The sequence below is a fragment of the Schistocerca americana genome, chromosome 4 (genome assembly GCF_021461395.2).
Source record: "Schistocerca americana isolate TAMUIC-IGC-003095 chromosome 4, iqSchAmer2.1, whole genome shotgun sequence".
Taxonomy (NCBI): domain Eukaryota; kingdom Metazoa; phylum Arthropoda; class Insecta; order Orthoptera; family Acrididae; genus Schistocerca; species Schistocerca americana.
Window position 1 is genome coordinate 407,911,708 of NC_060122.1, and position 16,923 is coordinate 407,928,630.

Consider the following 16,923-nt stretch of genomic DNA (forward strand, 5'->3'; position numbering starts at 1 on the left):
AGGTAAGTTAGGTTTAAGTAGTTCTAAGTTCTAGGTGACTGATGATCTCAGAAGTTAAGTCCCATAGTGCTTAGAGCCATTGTTTTTCTGAAGATTTGGTTCTAATGGCACGAAAATAGTTGGATCATAACCAAATATTTTTCACACAGCTCAAGCCGCCTTTCTTCATCAAGATACAATTCTGCAGTTGCCGATGCCCGTATCAAAAATTTGTTCCAATAAGTCATACGCAGTCTGAATCCTCAAAATTTCTAGTTGGTTGGTTCAAATGGCTCTGAGGACTATGGGACTTAACATCAGTGGTCATCAGTCTCCTAGAACTTATAACTACTTAAACCTAACTAACCTAAGGACATCACACACATCCATGCCCGAGGCAAGATTCGAACCTGCGACCGTAGCGGTCACGTGGTTCCAGACTGAAGCGCCTAGAACCGCACGGCCACACCGGTTGGCAAATTTCTAGTACCGCCACAGTTCAGCACAGATAACTACCCGTATAACGAGGCAGTATAATGAGGCTATCATTACGGCTGTAGTTTCATTTAGATCCAGTGTCTGGGTACATAAACAGAGGCAGGGATAGCCGCTAAAAATCCTGAAAATAATACAGACTTGTCCAAAAACGTCCGTGCAAGTAATCGAGGGTATATATTCCATCGACATGCAGATTCAAACGTAAGGAGCCATTTACTTCCTAAAAAAAGGAATCATAGATAAAGTAAGGCAATAATGAAGAGGTACTGGACAGCAGAGATGTATTATAGCGATGGTTAGACAAAAGCCGGCCGAAGTGGCCGTGCGGTTAAAGGCGCTGCAGTCTGGAACCGCAAGGCCGCTACGGTCGCAGGTTCAAATCCTGCCTCGGGCATGGATGTTTGTGATGTCCTTAGGTTAGTTAGGTTTAACTAGTTCTAAGTTCTAGGGGACTAATGACCTCAGCAGTTGAGTCCCATAGTGCTCAGAGCCATTTGAACCATTTTTTTGTTAGACAAAAATTGCAGCGTATGTGGAAAAATACGTCCACATGCCGTAAGGTGCGTTCACTCCTGCCACGTGTGAAACAGCATCTAAAATTTTGCAACATATGATCCACCTGTGCTACAAATTGATTCGCACTGCATATGCACTTCTCACTTCCAGAAGAATTAAAACGAAATGTGCCCTCTTCAGATCGTCTTCGACACTGACCCGTGATAGTCGTGAAGATACGTCGGAGGTTATTTCCGAAGATCCTGCTTCGAAGCCTAAGTAGGTGGAGACCTAGGCAACATGGAAACTTCAGTGTCAGCAAATAAATACCTATGATGCAGCTTCCAGTTTTTTGTTTAGCGTCCCTCAGCTTTTGCATTCATAGGTATATTAAAATGCGGTAATACAAGGTAAATGAAAGCTTTTTGTTACAGATACAACGTAAGCAATATTGCAGACGCTGTTTAATTTACCAAGCGTGTTAATTATTCCTTATTTAATAATTATAACAGTTTAATAAGATTATGCGATACATCTGTCAGGAATTTTAAGACCTGCATGTGTGCCATCAGATGTACAATTTTTTGTGCATTTTCTAACGGTTTCGGTGGTGGCGACCATCTTCGTAAGTGTAAATTAAAACCGCATATCCATCTAATGTACAGTTTTTTTTCCTGTGAAGGTGATCGCTGCGACGTAAACCAGCAGAAAATCTGTGTAAACGAAAAGGTAAATGTTCGTTTGTTCAGAATCGTTGATCCCCGAAAGCTCTTCACCGATTGCTTTGAAATTTTGACAAAACGTTGTGTTGAACAGCATGCGTTTTATATACACTCCTGGAAATGGAAAAAAGAACACATTGACACCGGTGTGTCAGAGCCACCATACTTGCTCCGGACACTGCGAGAGGGCTGTACAAGCAATGATCACACGCACGGCACAGCGGACACACCAGGAACCGCGGTGTTGGCCGTCAAATGGCGCTAGCTGCGCAGCATTTGTGCACCGCTGCCGTCAGTGTCAGCCAGTTTGCCGTGGCATACGGAGCTCCATCGCAGTCTTTAACACTGGTAGCATGCCGCGACAGCGTGGACGTGAACCGTATGTGCAGTTGACGGACTTTGAGCGAGGGCGTATAGTGGGCATGCGGGAGGCCGGGTGGACGTACCGCCGAATTGCTCAACACGTGGGGCGTGAGGTCTCCACAGTACATCGATGTTGTCGCCAGTGGCCGGCGGAAGGTGCACGTGCCCGTCGACCTGGGACCGGACCGCAGCGACGCACGGATGCACGCCAAGACCGTAGGATCCTACGCAGTGCCGTAGGGGACCGCACCGCCACTTCCCAGCAAATTAGGGACACTGTTGCTCCTGGGGTATCGGCGAGGACCATTCGCAACCGTCTCCATGAAGCTGGGCTACGGTCCCGCACACCGTTAGGCCGTCTTCCGCTCACGCCCCAACATCGTGCAGCCCGCCTCCAGTGGTGTCGCGACAGGCGTGAATGGAGGGACGAATGGAGACGTGTCGTCTTCAGCGATGAGAGTCGCTTCTGCCTTGGTGCCAATGATGGTCGTATGCGTGTTTGGCGCCGTGCAGGTGAGCGCCACAATCAGGACTGCATACGACCGAGGCACACAGGGCCAACACCCGGCGTCATGGTGTGGGGAGCGATCTCCTACACTGGCCGTACACCACTGGTGATCGTCGAGGGGACACTGAATAGTGCACGGTACATCCAAACCATCATCGAACCCATCGTTCTACCATTCCTAGACCGGCAAGGGAACTTGCTGTTCCAACAGGACAATGCACGTCCGCATGTATCCCGTGCCACCCAACGTGCTCTAGAAGGTGTAAGTCAACTACCCTGGCCAGCAAGATCTCCGGATCTGTCCCCCATTGAGCATGTTTGGGACCGGATGAAGCGTCGTCTCACGCGGTCTGCACGTCCAGCACGAACGCTGGTCCAACTGAGGCGCCAGGTGGAAATGGCATGGCAAGCCGTTCCACAGGACTACATCCAGCATCTCTACGATCGTCTCCATGGGAGAATAGCAGCCTGCATTGCTGCGAAAGGTGGATATACACTGTACTAGTGCCGACATTGTGCATGCTCTGTTGCCTGTGTCTATGTGCCTGTGGTTCTGTCAGTGTGATCATGTATCTGACCCCAGGAATGTGTCAATAAAGTTTCCCCTTCCTGGGACAATGAATTCACGGTGTTCTTATTTCAATTTCCAGGAGTGTATATACGTGAAACGTTGACCAAGTTTTCTGCCGCAAAACGGCACCTTGACTCGATTTCATCATCGAAATTCGCCGAGAAATCCTGCATTCCCATATAGTGAAGCAAACAGGAAAGTTGTATTTATGGCTTATCGGCTTATGATTAGAATACTACTGCAGTATCTAAATATCCAATAACAGTAAACAAGGCTCAAGGTCAGAGAGACGAGTAAGGAGATGAACACAGAGGTGGGAGAAAATGTTGATATACAGCGGAAAGAAGGAGATGGACAGAGAGAGGTAGCAGGGGAAGATAGAGAGGGGGGGAGGAGAAGATTTACAGAGAATTTGGGTAGGAGATATTGGACAGAGAGAGGAAGAGTGGGGGACAGGAGGAGACAGAGGGAGAGTGGAGGGTGACGAGAAGATGGGCAGAGAGAGAAAGAGAGAGAGAGGCTTAGAAGGAGGTAGACACTGACTGGGGAGTCGAGGAGGTTAGGACGTGTATCCAGTTCCCATACGTATCAGAAAAGTGTGATTTCTCTTCTCTTTCTTTTATGTTTAACCAGACTGAGCTACAGCAACGCGAGGCCGGAAACAGGTAGTAGAGAATAATTCGTACAGCAGACTGAAAACATACAATTCTTCAATATCATTATAAAATTTGCTTGTATAATTCAACACTAACTCGCCTATTTTCTTCTCGTATTGATATTGAAGTTTGTCTGCCCTACAGGCATCTGAAAAACGCAGAGACCCCAGGTACTTATTTTGTTCCTTGTCCAAGTATATCACAAGTATGAAATATTAATAGTGGTCAAGATTGTTAAATATTTTTTTGAAAAATTTTCAAAAGATTTTTTTCAAAATCCATTCTAATGTCACAACACATATTCAGTGATGCATTCCATAATTTCGTTAATGATTTGTAAGTAGTGGATTGCACTACGACCACTTTTAAAGCGATTATGCTCCTTTGCTAGACTGCAATAATTTTTTTTTTTTTCTGCGGGGCTATTAATCTGGAGTTCGATACGACAGTAATTTTGTATCGGATCTTATGAAACAGAAAAATTAATGCGTTGTGCTACATATCTGGAACTGTCTTTTTCGGCAGACATTGTATTCGAAGTACGAGATGTAACATCAGCATACACAGACCCCTTTACTTTCTCCATAACTCAACTGGCACTGTTCTGAGTTTTTTTCACATAAAAATGTTTCCAGTTTTCGGTTGGTAATGAGATACAGCCACCTGACGTCGACCAGTACGTTTCTGACGCTCGCATTAAGTCTTAACTGATGACTGACGTTCGACGACTCAGATGCCTGAAAGAAGCGAGGCATCAGTTGCAAGCAGCATGTCTCTAGCAGTCTATTTAAAATACTTAATTAGAATAGTCAGCTTCATAGCCATTTGCGTCCGTACCGAATTTCATAACATATTTTGACCTGATGAATGTACCGCCATGGCACGTTTTTTAAGGATTTTGTAATAGATGTAGTCCTGTTAGTTACGACACAACACCGTTTCTAAATCATAAGTGTTAAGCATTCTTTTTGTGCTCCTCCTCGTTTTAGTATCAATCAAACTTTTGATCAGAATCATTGAAGAATATGCACGTCAAATTTCGTATGTGTATACGCGCACGGGATGAAATGATGGAAGACGTAAAACAGTGCAGCGGGGTATCGCTCGAAATAGAGCGCGCTGCATTTTAGTGTATCAAATGTAAGAAATGGGAAAAGCCAGTAAAAACAACAGAGATCTAAGATGGTGAACTACAAACAATCGATTTGTGTCTTCAGGGAGTTGTTTATAAAGCGACAATAATATCAGAATGCGAATGAAGGTCAAATATTAACGTTTAGCTGTACCAAGTGCATTGCACGGGGTGAAGGTAAGAATTATTGAATGAAACTAAAGGTGAACATGAGTCTGAATACGGGTAATGAAATACAGTCGTAACGTTTCTACTGAATTTTGTCTTCCCTTTACACAAATGCTACAAGATTGAGGTGCTCGAAATATAACTGCCGAAATTTATTTTTCTTTCCTTCTCCCGTTCGACTCGTCTACGTAGATGTTTCATTTGATATCTTCAAGGATTTGAAATACTCCTGGTGATTTGTAGTTTATTTGCCAGAATGTTAACACTTTATTCCCCTTATGGGAGCAGTCGTCAATATACACCGTGACTACGGTATGATGTTGCCAAGTTTCGGGGTTGCTGAAGGGTAAATGTATGGTTCAAATGGCTCTAAACACTATGGGTAACATCTGAGGTCATCAGTCCCCTAGACTTAGGAACTACTTTAACCTAACTAACCTAAGGACATCACACACATCCATGCCCGAGGCAGGATTCGCAACTGTGACCGTAGCAGGCGAGCGGTTCCGGAGTGAAGTGCTTGGAACTGCTCATCCACAGGTAAATGTATGAATCTGAGGTAAGGGATCCTTGTCCGGAAAAAGGCAGAGTCGAAAGTTATAAGCGAAAATTATTCTGACACCTCATACGGTGGAATACATGTACCGGTCCGTTATTGCTAAGACAAGGGTGGGCAATTTTCAAAGATTGTAGTGTAGACAAAACCAAGAAAAGAAATCAAGCAGCTATCTCTTCTGCAATACGTACATTAAGAGCTAAGAACAGTTATTCAATGGAAGAGATGTATTTTACAGTAGCGAAGATCAACAAGTACTCATAGCTCTTGAGGCACGTATTTCAAAGCCCATGTGTACTTCAGACTTTTTTTTTTCTTTTGGTCCATATTATCACCTTTGTAAGTTGCTTACCATAGAATCTTAGCAACAATAGTGCTGGTACAGGTATTCCACTGTCAGAGATATCAGAGCGATTTTCGTTTATAACTTGGCGTTTTTCGGACCAGGCTCCCTTAGCTCAAGTTTATACGTTTATCCTTCTCCATCATTCATGAAAGTTTGTAACATCATCATGGAATCAACCTGCCTGGTAGGGATGTACTGTCTTACTGACCTGCTCATAGATCGTAACACACAGCGCGCTTCAATGCAAGACTAGCAAATTGCCCAGTCCCAAACAGGATCCTCACAGCGAATTAACGACCGGTGGCTGATACACATGTCCACTGAAATGTGGTTTTTAGGCAGCTTGCCCCTAACTTTTAAGCAGATACTGGACTGGTGCCGAGATTCCGCCTTGGATATCACACAGATCAAAGCTTACATGATGCATAGACAACCGATTCACAAAACTTTATAAAATTTTCCAAGTCTTGACAAAGTGAACTTAGTACTAGTTGGGATCCGATTACCACCATCTCTCTAATTTCTATACTGTACTGCCTTTACTATCCCAAAATACGACGCATTGTTCCTTCGGACATGCATGGATGTCCGAAGGAACAGGCAGTGCGGCGAATACAGCCGTAATGAAATACATGAAATTAATTAGCAGTTGCGAATATGGACAACCATCAGCTGTATGATGGAAGGACGACAGTGAAAATTTATAGATACATGGTTGTCTGGCCGTGGGTCGAGATCAGGTCGCCCAATGGCAAGGCGATCGCTCACGATAAGCGGGCAATCTGGGTTCGAGTCCCGCTTCGGCTCAAGTTTTCACTGCCGTAATTCCAGTATACAACTGATGGTTGTCCATACATACATGTCTGAAGGAACATTGCGTCGTAATTTGGAACAACAGAGGCACTGCAACAATATCGTATTTACCCCCCGACACGGACAAGCGACTTCCAAGTAAAACCATGTCTCCTGTGTGGGAATATAGTGGATGCACGAGTTCAGATCATAGATACATGGTTGACGACATTTGGAAGTTTGGGTCTAACCGCGCGTCGTGATCGGATAGTCTAATGAAAAGGCGACTGCTCGCGATAAGCGGGATGTGTGAGTTCGAGTCTCGGTCCGGTACAAATATTCACTGTCGTCGTTCCATTATACAGCTGATGGTTGACTATGAATTTAAATTTCGGTTTAAAGTAACTGTAAAATGGTCATTTGTTTGAAGCGACTAACCTGATAAAATCGTATGGTCTTGAACATGAGAACACTGAAATGCAGAATGTAAGCTTCAATTTTGCAGCAGAGCTTCTGTGTATTCCAGTGTAAGATGTAACGGCAGAGGCGTTTCCGAGGTGTGCTGCGTGAGAAACAAGACGCGTCCTCCGTTAACTCTTGCGGCTCGAGGAAGAAATTCCCGCGCTATCTGCTTCAAGAAGCAGGTGCATTACGGCCGCAATAGATACGCCCAAGGATTCGTTGTCGACAGTGACAAGAAGCGGTAAGGGGGAGGCGAGGAGGATGAGAAGAAGGACGAGGAAGGGCACGAGGGGTGAAGAGGGGCGGACCCATCCGGAGCGCGCGATGGAATCTGGTGCCCATTCTGCCATCGAATGGCTGGCAGCTGTGGGGGGAAACTTCTCACTGCGGATCTCATTCTAGTTTCCACTCCTGCCTAACGTTCTACCCCTTCTCCCTCCCGCCCCTGCCCTCGCCCTCTACCGCAACTCTTCCACCACACCTTCCACCTCCGCCATAGCTCCACTTCCTGGCGCGCTGAGCTCGGCGGCGGGAAATCACTTAACTCTGCTTCCGAACCAGGAGCGGGCCCCCGTACTTTTAATGCCATATAGTTAGAAATCCATTGATTTTATCGCCGCTCGATTAAAATTCATGAGGACAGGCGTTGTCGTACTAGAGCCTATGGGCGCCCAAGTGCCTCGCACCTGCTGCAGCCAGCGCCGGCTATCTGACCTGCCGAACGCCACTCACGCTGCCGTTAGCTTCGGCCACCTCATTTTCCTCAAATGTGGACAACGAGCCGACAAAATATAAGTTGACGCCTTAATGGACTGAGCGTACGTGAGTTAAATGCCTGATAACATTTTCAGTAACCGAATACCTTACGCTAAACTGGCAAAGACGGGTGTGGCTCCACAACATGAGACAGTATCCACCAAGTCATTTAGCTGCCGTAAAATAACGAAAGCAATATAGATCCAAATCTTCGAATGAAGTACTAATTTATACGGAGCTACGTAATATTCGGTCACACGATCATGAAGGAGTAGTTACACGAGTCACAGAACGATTGTGTTTTGTTTTAGTGACTGCATAACTACAAAAATTTTCAGGGTAGTGAAATCACTGCACTTTCTTAACCTATAACTGTTGCACTTTGCTTTAGCTGAGATCGGCACCGAGGCAATGTATTGGTGTTCCACACACTAACACATATGAGAAACCGAAAGTGTAACTCGAGTCAGGAATATCAGTTTCTGCTCATCTGCTTCTGTCACCAACCATTACTTCCAAACAGATCGTTGTGACCCTTTTACCATAAATCTGAGATAGGGTCTGTATTTTGTTCTCAGCATAGAGCAACTAACGTGTATTTTATCTCGCTTGGCTGCAATATTGTGTTTACATCAACCAGAGAACAAGCAGGAAAATTTCCTCTCTGGTATGGAGACGAGTGACTTAGGGAGGACAACCAGTATCAAAATAACAAGGGCCTCTCTACCTCTTACGACAGACGTACTTGTACTTCGCCCTGAGCAACCAGCAATTACAATGACTTAAATGAGAGATCTAAAGCACAAATTGACGATGTGCTGAAGCACAAATTGACGGTGTGTTAGGACATATTTCATACGGTACACTGATGGCTGTAAAACCATTTTCTCAACTGAGACGTAACTAAAATACGATAAAAGACTTTTGTAGAATGTTACTCCCTCTGAAAAACACAATCATTGTTCTGAATTAGTAAAACCATTTTCTCAACTGAGACGTAACTAAAATACGATAAAAGACTTTTGAAGAATGTTACTTCCGCTGAAAAACACAATCATTGTTCTGAATTACCGATTACATTTGCCTCAGCAACAATCGTCAGGTCATGTTACTGCGATGGCAGTACACTGACAAAAATCATTGCATATTCCAATATGACAAAAAAAAAAAAGCTGAAGCACCCGGAAGACTTGATCGGACGTATCCTCATACGCGTAAACACCATTGGCGAGTACGTAAATGGTTCAAATGGCTCTGAGCACTATGGGACTCAACTGCTGAGGTCATTAGTCCCCTAGAACTTAGAACTAGTTAAACCTAACTAACCTAAGGACATCACAAACATCCATGCCCGAGGCAGGATTCGAACCTGCGACCGTAGCGGTCCTGCGGTTCCAGACTGCAGCGCCTTTAACCGCACGGCCACTTCGGCCGGCCGAGTACGTAAATGAGTAGTTCTCTGCTACAGGTAGAAGCACCACTGAGTGCGTTAATGTTGTTCGTGCTCAGTGTTGTTGCCAGGGCTGGAGGGATACTTAAGGGGCGTGAACAGCGTCAGATGTACAGCAGGCGCTGTGAAGAACACGGAGAAGCCGAATACTCATCTTAACAGCGTTATCAGCACGTGACAGAGTCTGAAAGGGGCCTCCGTTTGGTCAGCTGGTGGATTCGTGCAGTATGCAGATACGTGCGGCGTTCGGATGTGCAGGTGCCTCAGTGCTGTACTTCTTGGAAACGTGACTGCAGGCACAGTTATTGTCAGGGCTCCTTTCGACCGTCTCGTTACCACAAGGAAGGATTGCCGTACTGTGCACCAAATCCCCTCCATCGTAACCCCTGCATGTGTCTGCATTAATCGGAGACTACCAACAGCCGGACCTTGGGATTGAGTAAGCTGCCGTTAACACCACAGTACAGACGAGAGCGTTTTAGGTGGTGCTTTGACAGAGAAGCATGAACTGCTGATGAACTCTGATGAATGGCCTCGCATTGTGCTTAGCGATGAATCGTGGTTCAACACTACCCTGGCTGACCATGGTCGGCGAGCATGGCGGTGACCTGGGGAAAGGTTCCATTCTTCTAAGGTTACTGGTTCTAGTGATTCAGGGAACTCGGACGGATATCCTGAGCCTCAATGAGATACCTCTGGGTGCTATGGTATCGAGGTGCCACTGTCCTACAGGACATACGTGGCACGTGTCTCAATGAAATGTCTGTGTGAACATTAGATGCTGCCATAGCCACAAAAATCCCAGATCTGTTCCCAGTAGACTGTAAGTTGGGTCAGCTCAAATGTCAACTTAGTCCCAATGCCAGTAAGCAGGATCTCATGTAACAGTTACAACAGATATGGTCCAGCTTGATGGACTTTGTGGCACTTGCCCGGAGAGGGAATATGTTGAAATTTGTATGGAGCCCAGGACTCTGTACGTAGTGGACATGGTGTTCCAGAAGTATGATACGCCAGCCTTTCCGCCGCTATCTGCGACGTATCCTGGGGAAGGCTGAAGCTCATTTCCTGTCCACGCACTAGCACGTAGTGTGCGTTACGTTCTCCCAGAGTTTGGTACTACAGTTCATTTCTGACTGGTAAGTAGTGTTCCGTGTTCTACTGCTGCGATAATAGAGTTCACTGAGACCACAAAAGGGAAGCCTTTACTGACTTACAACGGACATCAGTATATAATGGACTGTCAAACAAACAGTATATTATTTACTGGTGTTGTGTAAACCTTAGAAAGAATAAACATAAAGAAACACTATCCGCAAAAAATAAAATAGTTTTAGGAGTGGGTGCCCATGTTTGTATTCCAGATGAAGCAGCAAATGAAGTGCGAAAACATTTTGTCAGTGCAAAGAAGCGGGTAAAAGAAACAGACGCTACAATTTCACCAGTTTACATTGAAGAAGTAGGCTGCCCCGACAGTGGACGTTACGACTTAGTAACATCGTTACCATCACACACAAATGTGAACCAATAGTTACATCGCATTAAGCGAAAATGTACGGGAACGACACAAGATCGCACGATTCTGGAGGAATATTCTTCCAAGAAAATAATTTACTGATGAATGACAGCAGCTATTTCTTACTTTCAGATTATAATAGAGGACCGAATGAGAAAATACTGGTGTCTGCCAGCGAAAAGGGGAAAGCGTGCTTATCAAACTGCGAACCATTATTTGTGAGTGGAACGTTCAAGAGTTTGAGCAATCAGGTTAGATAGTTGTTTATACTCCAAGCCGGCCTTAATAGGTTTTGGGAAGAAAGAAATATCATTCCAGTTGTTTACACTTTGCTCTCAAATAAAATGCGAGAAACATATGAAAATCTTTTTAAAGCTATTAAAACTAACGCTCGTAGATGGAACGCTGCACTTCGAGAGTGCCATCATCCAAGGAGCCACCAATTTGTTTCCTGGAACATAGATTACTAGTTGCAGTTATCAGTGTAATTAATGTTTGTGGAAACAAATTCAGTGTTGCGGTCTCGTTCCACCCTATAAGGAAAACGAGCAAATGCGCTGTCACGTCAGAACGTGTTCTGCCCTAGCGCATCTTCCCCTGAAAATGTAGAATTATGGTTGACGGTGTATTCAGAAGAACACACCTGAATACCAAAACTTCAGACTTTTATGGCTATTTTGTGAACCAGTGGCTCGATAACGAACATATGCCAAAAGAGATGTGGAACTGCAGTGGAAAGCGCCATCCACTAATAACATTTCAGATGGATGGTACCGAAGAATAAATACATTAATATCAAAAGTTCTTACGAATATGTACCCATTAGTGAAATATCTTCGAGAAGACGCAGAGTACCACGGCCACCAGTTTGACGGACTAATTTTAAACTTTGATGGGAAAAGAAGAAAAGAGCCAGCAATGAAGACTGATGAAACGAATGCAATGGCTTTGAAGACATTTCAAACTGATGGGAATTTAAAATAATTTCTGACTTGTGCGGCCTAACCACAGAAGTTACGTTGACGAAGGAAACGTCTAAATCATTGAAAAATTTTTAGACATTGAAAAGTAGTTAATGTGATCGTTGGCAATATTGTAAATATTGTATATAAATTTAATGGGGGACGAAAAGAGACTGCCCCCTTGTGGTGTTCCCTGGAAACGAAACAAAGTCGGCTAAATGCCTCTTGAAATTTTTAATATTCCCTAATTAAGACTGACAAGACTGTCTCAAGCCTTTTCAGAGGAATAATCTTGAAAGGTCCTGAAAATCAAAATCTGTATGGGCTGACATCGAATGCAAAATCTTTCCAGTGGAAACATAGGCAAATGACATGAAATTATACCCATGCTTTCTCCCTCCTTTAGAAGGTTAGCAAACCAGCATGAAACTTGTAAAGACTAAATAAATTATCACAAAAAGTGACTGGTCGCAGTTTTGCAACCTTTCAACATACGTTAAAACTCATCTCCAGTAACACTTGACTACAGCAGACCAGTTGAGGAAGCGGCGAGGCGAGCAACAGCGCCCACGCTGCCTGGGCTGTGAGCGCTCGCGGTACAATGGGACGGTCAGACTTGGTTACGGCGGACTGGTGACGCAGGAGAAGTGCAAACAATGTGCTGGCTTGAGAGGAATGACCATTATTATTTCCGGTGTAGCCCTGGAAACGAACATCCAGTCTATACAGCTCAGTGATTAAGGGGAGCCTTCACCTAAAAATTTATCTTTTCATCTACTTAGATGATAGGAACCAAATTTTAAAATCGTGTCTATTATGTAAGGATGTAGCAATACGGAAGTTTTAAAGTCCAGAACTTGATTGACTTTCTTGTTTCGACGTTTTAATATGATTTTACTGGAATTCTTGTAAACCAACTTTTAATACTCACATCACCATTTTCACATGTCAGATTTTGTAGGTACATTAATAAAACATAGTAAATCGGTTCTGTGCATTCTTTTTGTGAGAAATAATAATTTGTTTTCAATTTTTATTTTAAATTTCAGTCTTAAATTTTCTTTAATTATCGGTACACAAATGTGATGATAAAATTAAAAAATTACATTTTCGATCATATTAATGCAGATACATCATAACTGCTTCCGGCAAAAATTTCGTTCAGAGTTATGACAAAAAAGGGTGGTACTGAGCTTAGAGAAACAAATTTATGGGAGCAGAGAAATAAACATCTCAATAATTTTCGCAACATTTTCCCTATGACAATACATTTTTGTTTTCAGGAGGACAACTCAACGAATGAATCTGCAGTTAGTTCAAGTCACCATACTACCTTTCAGCTTCCAGAGTGTTGGCAATATCACTGATTTTCGGTAACGTCAACAGTGTGGAAGCTTGGCTACAGCTAGAACTTATACACCTACAATGTGACGTTTGCGTGATTGGTTTCATAGCAAAATTAGTTTCGTAGCATTCTGTTTCCTCGATGTAAATTTTCAGGACTTTGCAAGTCTTCTGCTACTAATATGTCGATGTGTACGCTTACATGAATAGCCTGCATTTTTATACAACGAAGGGAACAAAATCCACCCACCGAAGCTCACTGGCAGACTTTAACTTGAGAGATTGTCTTCGAATTAGCATTACTCGAAAAGTGATACCAGCTATTGATCCTCTGGCGAAAGGCAAAATAATATTCATTGACATTCTGTGTTTTTATGTTCAACATTGAAATGAAATGGAGACGAAATATAAATTCGACAATTTAAATTTCGACCTAAAACGGAAGCCATTATAGGCTGCAACAGCCGTAAGAAATACCATTTTCCTTGCTTGTCTGGTCACGATTATTTGGATCATCAAAGTATTGAAAGAGATGTTGAATTTCTTTGTGAGTTCTCATCATGTTGAATTTCATTCTCAGTTCTCATTAATACAGCAATCTGAAAAATAAATTTGCCGCGAAACGCGTTGATGAGCCACCCTGAAGCGACACATGGTTGCTCACTGCTGTGTTGAACTGCTACACTTCTCAGCGTTTCTGAGACTTGTAGAAAGGCGGTTAGCCCACCAAGAGCACCAGGTTCTGTGCCAGTGTCGCTCCGTGCAAATGTCGCTCCATGCAAGTGTTCCAACCCCGCTTGATCACAGCATTCGCGCATCTTGTATCGGTAGGATTTAATTTCTGCAGGTATTTTTTGTCAAAGCAAGAATCTCGTCATACATCAATACCAGATTCAGTTTCAGTGCAACGAGCTTTGCACTCGCTCGTCTTGCATCACTACGCTTTGCACGCAGCTCGATTTGCACCACACACAAACACACACACACACACACACACACACACACACACACACACACAGAAGAGTCCTGCAGCGGTTCAATGTATACTGTATACTGCGCGAATCGTGATGAAGTATGTTGCATACTTTTTATAGTACCACATTCTAATATCATCGGAAATTTGCAGAAGATTAATCTGGAAAGCATTTAAGAGTTATTTGGAAAGATCTAAGAGTGAATTTCAGTGACAGCAGTCAGGATTTGTGGTGAAAGGGGAATTGGTTTTTAGTGGTCCATATGAAAATAGGTGGGAAAATTTGTGCAGTGGGAGAAAGTAGAAGTGCCAGGAAGAGTTCCGCAATAGTGGAGAGATAAAGGTGGATTATGAGTGACGGTAGCGGTCTAGCCCAATCTGATATCTATAACAAAACAAATATGCCGCCACACCAAAATTCTTAAGTACTTATGAAGGTTACGCACCGTTACAGACAGGAGAGAGCAATGTAACACTAACCATAGTAACATCTTATCTTCAGAACAATGTCGTATCAGGTTAGCGTCAAAAAATTCCTAGTTTCTTTTTATAAATGTGACCTATTTTGTGGCTATCCGTCTGGAATCACAGTATTCTCCTAATATTCATCATACACTTTTCTTCTTTATAATAACTGTAGCCGGCCGTTGTGCATTTGCTCCGTTTCGTCTCTAGGATCTTTTCGTTTCCACTAAATCTCTATTTCTCTATTAAGGAATTTTATATAAAATACTGTTTTCTACAAAACACATACGATACTCGTACTGGTCTCTATGAAGGGGCTTCATTTTTGAATGTAATAAATATCAAGATTAACTAGAATGAAGTTTTAGTATTTACGTATTTGTGTAAAGTAATCATTTACAGTTAATAGCTAAAGCCATATACAGAGGGCAGTACTGACAAAGACCTCGGCAGTAATCAATGCTGAGGCGTCTTGTCACGGTCCGCGCGGCTCCCCCCGTCGGAGGTTCGAATCCTCCCTCGGGCACGGGTGTGTGTCGTCCGTAGCGTAAGTTAGTTTAAATTAGATTAAGTAGTGCGTAAGCTTAGGGACCGATGACCTCAGCAGTTTGGTCCCATAAGACCTTACCACAAATTTAAAAAAAAAAAAACAATTAAGTTATCAATTTAAGTCCCCGAGCACGACATCCACTTCCAATCTGCCATTTCATGTTCTGTGCTGCAATCTCCTTGTACGTGTAGAAACTGTGTTCAGCAGATCCCAAAGTATTCTGTAGCAATGGTTCCAACGAACAAACAGGAAGAGCAATTAAACTGCGAGACAGTGTGAGGAAGTAAACTTCATACCGTCTGTTTTCCACTGAAAACTGAGCCCTCAACGAACATTGATTGGAAAACTTATGAAAAGAAATAGAATTTTGAAACAAAATACTGATTACTTTCGTAGTTCTTTTTAACAACGATGAAATTTCCTGCTAAAACCATATATCATAATCACCGTGTAATAAATATCCGGAACTGTCATAAGACGAAGCTTATATTTCAAACAGCGGTGCCCACAAACCCTACCGTCCTGTGTTGCTGACACTCTTGGCTGCGTTATTTGAGAATGACAGGAAACATACACGTTCCCTGTGGCCAGCACTCGCGCGCTTTGTGGAGCTTGTAAATTCTGATGACAATATTCCAGTGTTCCATTTCATCAGATGGCGCTGCAGCGCGTTCGCGTCCGGCTGCGATTTATTGGGTATTTGCTGTGGCGGCGACGCGGCTACACAGTAAATTCTCGCGCTCACTCGATGGTCGCTAACTCAACAACAGCTCGTGCTGTGCGGAAATATTACTCGACTGAGACCACACACGTCGTCAAAGCTCCACGCACTGTAACAGACAATTCATTGTGAGATCTAAACAGAATTTTCTTGCATGATTTCCCAGATTTTCACATATTAATTTCATTTTCAGGCAACACGAACTCGATGTTAAGTTCGCCCCCTTGATTTCCTGACTAAGATACTTGTTGTCTGAAGTTTACACTTGTTTGTCTGATATTCTCACTTCAAAAGCTTGTGGTAGGTCATCACTAATTTTCACAGACAGGCTGAGATACTACATTTATTTCGTTAGTAAATTAAGTTATAAATAAAAGTAAAAATCCTCCATTCTTATGAGACGAGAGTGAAATGGAATTGACACATCGCCGTTCCCTCCATACAAGAGTTTTATTGAGCCAGGTTAATTTTAATCAATACCTTTCAGACTGTAATTATTGGTGGTTACCAACATGGTGATGACCCTTAGAGAGCTACTTGGTTTGAAAGAGGACAACCAGGAGAGCAGGGATACCTCCATGGAAGACAGTTGGTGGTTAGGACCAGACAGGTAATAACAGCCTAAAAGATAAGGATAGCTGCATCAGAATTTACTGGTAAGACGGACATGGCATTTTGTAGGCAGTGCCGTTTAGGGCGACATTAGAAAATAGTGCTGTTTCATTGCTGGCACCGTTTTCTTGCTGGCAAGGAATTTTTAAACAAGATCCAGCACGATCACGCAACTGTGTCCTAGAGTAGTCATCAAGTAACGTCAGAATCGTCACTGATCATCCCGGATGACCTCTTGTGGGCACTATGTGGTGAAAGTCCGGCTCAAAGCCCTCTCGCATTTATCGTTGAGAACCTTTGAAAATTATATGTGAAGTTTACTATTC